Genomic DNA, 5,469 nt, shown 5'->3' on the forward strand with positions numbered 1-5,469 from the left:
TACTCTGAAGCTCTGTGGTCAGTGCAGTCTACAGAGATTCAAAAGGTCTTGAATATGCTTAAAAATAAAGCCAGCTGATGGATCAGGATGTGACAGTTTCCAATAATTTGGAGTTGATTCACAGAGCAGTATGTGATTAGAATTTTTCCTTTTTTTAAAGATGGGAGAATTAAGACAGAACTGCACAATTGGTTTGCAATTTCAACTCTGAGAACGCTAGGCATTTTTCCATGGAATTAATATTGACATTTATTTATACATATGTTGCACTTTAAAAGGCTGGCAAGATAAAAATTATTAGAGGATTGTCTTCTGTTGACTCTGTGGAAGCCATCCCCACCACACAGGTTAACAAGCCACTTTGCAAGATCATCTGAAAGCAAGAGTGAAGGAACACTTTCAGCAATTTTTGTTGTTTTAATGATTCATTATTCTACCAGTAGGACAAGTTTTCTTCATTTCTGAAATGGACTGTGATGCCCAGGCTAATCATGCAGAAAAGTTACGCCTGTCTGCTAGCTTTTCCATCCTCTCCCACCCTCATGCTATAGCAGCATAACTGGATTGATGCTGTGGGGTTTCTGCAGGCAGTGGCTTCCCTAAAAGCCTTTTAAATCCTTTTGAGGTTCTTTACTGGGCTTTGGGAGGAATGCTACCAAATAATTTCCTTCTGGCAGCTTTTTCTTTCCCTTGAATTTGCCCATGTTCTGCCCTTCCCTAAGGCAGCATTAGCTAAGGAGACCCATTTCCCCATACCCTGAAGAAATCTTCATATGACCTGAAAAAGAAAAGCTGGAGGTCCCTCACAGGATGGTCCAAATTGCCATGGTGCAGATTCACCATTTACCTGGCATAAATTACACTTGAGCGTGGGTTTTATTGGCAAGGTTCTGATAAATTCCCTTTGGCTGCTGAAGAGACTTATAAAATGTTTTTGCTGTTTTGCTCTTGTTAGAAAGTAATCTTCACTATAAAAGCAATGAAATTGGGGAACACTGGGGAGTAGGGGGGAGGTTTCATATCCATGACCCTTGCTTTCTTGGCTGCCTCTGTCTACAGATAAGTCTGTGGGCTATGCTAGCAGTTAAACAATATAAAAAGCAGTCATTTGCTCATGAAGCCGATTGGAAGTATCTACATCAATCCTGAGACCTTATTGCTCATCTGCATCTGAGAGAAAAGTACCTCCTTGCAATCTGTCTGTGAAGTGTAGGCAAGCAGCTATTGAGGGAATTTGCTGAACAGTCTTAAGCAAACTGGCAGTTCTCAGAGAACATCTGATGCAATTACATTTTATATCAGAAGCCTGGGGAAAATGCATCCAGTATTCAAATGTGTGTGTTTATTTCTTCAGCCCCCATCCAGCCATCTCTTCTGTACCCAGCCAGAGTAGGATGTTTTCACCAAAAATGCTGATAGTTATATCCATTCACTGTTGGCTTGGTAGGATGAAAGGAGTCATATAAATGGTATCCTCCACTTGAGTTGCACCTTGTTTCCTCAAAGGGGAGAGGCAGACTCTATCTTGCCAATCATCCTCTTGGTCTTATTTTCTGTTCAAAATATCAAGCAGGTGTGTTTAATTGTTTGATGAACTCCAGCAATTCTGACCTTTTCTGGTCCACAGCCATTCTTGTGAGATAACTTCATCTTGCCAACAAACAGAGATACTTTCAACTCCACTGCTCAAAAGTTGTCTATCCTTGTGAGCAGTATTTTTTTTGCCATGAATCTCTGTGCCTGAGATAGCGTAGGGAACAGGAGACTGGTGTGAAAGGTATGCGGCAACGAAGCTCTTTACCTCTTGAACAAAGATTTTACCTCTTCAGTGAAGCTTAGAAGGCTATTCAGGGCACCTACAGAAGACCATTGATTACATCCTGTGTACACCTGTTACCAGGCAGAAAATGGCCCCAGTTCAGATCCTTAATGTTGCTCGTGATACATGTATGTTCTAACTCACTCATCGAGGGAGGGCCCATCTCCACTGCTGACTTGCAGCCTCCAAGCAGATCCTAGCCAGGAAATTCTTTTCCCAGCTTACTTGCTCTTTGGCACAGCATAGCAATCTCAGTAATGTGGGGATGAAAACAAAAGTGGCATATGAATTTTGAGCCATTCTGTCAAGCTACCCTGCCGCAATGAGTCTGACAGTCTCAGCTCAATGGAAATTAACTTAGCAAAGAGGTTTGGATATTTGCCTTTTATAGTTCTTCCACTTTTGCTTGAAAACTTACATATTTATTTTTTATCCTAAGGTGTTTATTTTTCCCCCAAGCATCCTCAACTATACAGAGCAGTTTTGTACAATTGTTTAATTATGAATAGTGCTTTAGAAAAGCATTGGAACTTCAGCTTTATGGGGAGCTGTGCTTAAGCAAGATCAGAACCTTGAAAGATACCTCTGCAAATGATGGGACCTACTTGTGAACCAGTTTCTACCTTCAGTTCCACCATATTGTTCTTCTCTGTCGTGTGGAAGTCTGGGAAGCATTGGTAGCTTGAAGGTCCTGTCATCCTCCTGTCTGTGCTGACATTTTATTCCAGGATATTAACAGTATACCAGAACATTAAGTCCTCAGCTCTCTTCCAGCTCTTGGGTTCGCATGCAAGTAAGTAAATCAGATGAAAACTATGTGATAGGAAACCTGATTTATGTATTTCAACACTGAAGCACACCTGTGACTCCCCATTTATATGCTTCAACTGAAGGCCACTGGAGTCTCCTGGTAATTTCAGTGGTCTCTGGATCAAGCCCTCAGTCTTGACAATCTGTGTGGTAGGTCCTGGTTCAGCATATTCTTAAGGATATGTTTAATTCCATCCCCATTTAATAAAACAATTAAGTGTGTGATTAACTTGAGTAAGAGGTTGAAGCCTGTGCTGAAAGTCAAGTATGATCTCTGCTGAACTGAGATTTAAATAGTAATTTACACTAGAGGCTATCCCCATCCAGCATCTGCTAAATAGGGCTTCTGCAGACACACAGCCCTGGTAGATATCACTGTGGATACAGATCTTTTCAAAACAGAGCTATCTAAAATCCAACCATTTCCAAGAAAAACACTCTGGCTTGTTTGTGCCCTGTCATGTACACAGGCCCTTCCTTTTACAGTAAATATGGCTACATGAGGGCATTCATAATGAAAACCAGTTATTTTGAAGTAAAAACTGGTAGAAGCAATTGAAGAAATAGGAACAGTGACAACAGTGCCTCAGCTCACCATAATTGCTTCTTTTTCAAAGTCCAGGTGGTTTGTTTTGTTCTGCAGTCCAGAAGGCCTCAAAAATTTACTTCACTTCGGTATGTACTATGCAAATATATCTTTCTTCTAATAAAATATGCATGAACATCTGAAATGCAAAACATGTACATAAATTGCCATATGTTGGCTGAGACATAAGAGCTCTATGTGTGACCTGAGCACATGAGAAGCAATTCAAATCAGCTTAGCACTAGCTGAGCTGGCAATCTAGAGGGCTATGAGTGCCTCATTTAAATAAACTTACACTTGCCAGAGACTAGAGATACTGCTAAATGAAATCCAGTGAATCTCTCTGTGGTGGCCTAAGAAGTTGCCTCTCCCTCTTACTGACAGTAGTACTGTCTTGGAGGTTGCCCCTTTTCACAGTAAAATTAGCAGAACTGCCTCACCTCAGTTGCTTTATTGCCACAGTCTCCTCCTTTCTTTCAACTGCAGGTGAAGTGAAACTTTATCTAAACAAACAGACTTCACATTGAAGCTGTTAAGGCATTGATTGTGTTCTCTTGACTTCGCTGTGAGCATGACAACCACAAATATAGTATTAGTAACCCCTTACATTTTTGCATAAAGGTGTAATAAGCTCATCTGTTAATACCCTAACAATCAACAGCAATTTCATCTCAGCTGGTGGGGGATGTCCTGTTACCCTCACAGCCTAGGCCTGGGCCTTTTATACTCTGTGGCACACCAGGGCATCAGTCTTTTAAGCTTGCAAAGAACTGTATTGCAGGAAAATAAAATGTCTTTTTAATGGCAATGAGATGGCTGCTGGTAAAAAGGCAACACATCAACTCATGTTTACAGGATTTTGGCCAAACTGTCTTAAGGTGGCTAATAAAATACCTCAACTTTCTTTTTGTGATAATTCAATACTGAAGGTCCTTTATGGGGGGCATAGCAAAAAGTAATATATGCCAACCATCCTCTAAAAAAAAAAAAAAAGACAAGATAAACAGTGTTTTATTTCTTCCTTGTAAGGGTTTAAAAGAACTAAGAGTATCTGCCAGACTTACAAGGAGGTGTGGCTAAGACAAATTCAGATTGTAGATGAGCCAAAGCATGAATATTTCTGCAGTTGAAAACAGGAGTGAGCACATTGGATGCATATTATGTCTATGTGGTAGAAAAAAATGATCTGTAAAAATGGTTTCTTGCTTAAATTACAATTCCATAAAATTTAAAATGCCTTCAACCCTTTTAGTTTTGAGGCCAATTCTAATTGCTTCAATAGTGGCATGACTTCTCTGGCCTCTAATACAATTCATAATTTACTTCAAGAGATCAAACTGAAGGCCACTGCAACTCCATTTTACTACTTCATTGAATATATTGTGTATGTTGTTCATTAAATTGTCAGCTATCACTGCACAGGCAGGACCAACCTGTGTAACTATACTTCCCATCTGTGGGTCTGGCACCCCACTGAATAGCCTTCTAGCCACGCTACTCCCCAGTAAATAAAAAAAAAGGGGAAAAAACCCCCCAGTTTGATGTATTCCTTCTGAAGAATGCTCAAGTTACCCTACCACTGGAGTATTACAGAAGGGGCAATCACTTCAGATGGAAGGACTCAGACTTCAAAGCTGGCATTTTCAGTTTACCTGGCTGAACTGGCTAAATGGAAAATGCAAGTATTACTGCAGTCTCTTCTTCCAGCAGAACTAGATGATGGCCCATGCTGAGCAGATGGAAAATGGCAATCTCTAGTCGTTACTACGTATCACAAAACGGACATCTGTCGTGGCCAGAATTAGGCACCTAAGGGAACCTCTACATGATCTTCTGCAGGAAGACTTGGGCTTTCTCTGCTTACACCCCAAGCAGGTGCATGCTTCAGACTGAAGAGAAGCTGAGCAACTATGATAAGGGGTCATAAGCATGAGTTAAATACTCCCAGCTTCCCAGCAGGATTACTAGATCAGGTTTGGCACTCTACTAATGAGAACTACGCTCCTGGCTCTAAGTGGCTCATGTCCAGGAGACACAGTTCAGCAGAACCAGTGTGTGACATAGGTAGGATCAGTGCAAGAGACAGCCAAAATATTGTCTGACCGAAGCATCTTGCCTCCCATGCCCCAGCACTTTGTAGACTGTAAATCCAATTCCCAGGTGCTTAATTCCCCTCATTCACTTCAGAGGGATGACAGGCACTTATGTTGTGAATGGCAGCATTTCATTTTGCTTTTAGGTATGGCATTATTAG

At 41.0% G+C, this 5,469-nt stretch overlaps 1 long non-coding RNA gene across 1 annotated transcript; it reads right to left on the reverse strand.

Moving 5' to 3' along the window:
• Positions 1–244: 244 nt before the first annotated feature.
• LOC113966780 lies at positions 245–5,065 on the reverse strand. The gene is made up of 3 exons (XR_003533953.1): positions 4,868–5,065; positions 3,225–3,354; positions 245–373 (listed from the first exon to the last, which is right to left on the reverse strand). It is a non-coding gene; the product is annotated as an uncharacterized LOC113966780 (long non-coding RNA).
• Positions 5,066–5,469: the final 404 nt, after the last annotated feature.

The sequence above is a fragment of the Neopelma chrysocephalum genome, unplaced genomic scaffold (genome assembly GCF_003984885.1).
Source record: "Neopelma chrysocephalum unplaced genomic scaffold, ASM398488v2 Primary Assembly neopelma1_61b, whole genome shotgun sequence".
Classification (NCBI taxonomy): domain Eukaryota; kingdom Metazoa; phylum Chordata; class Aves; order Passeriformes; family Pipridae; genus Neopelma; species Neopelma chrysocephalum.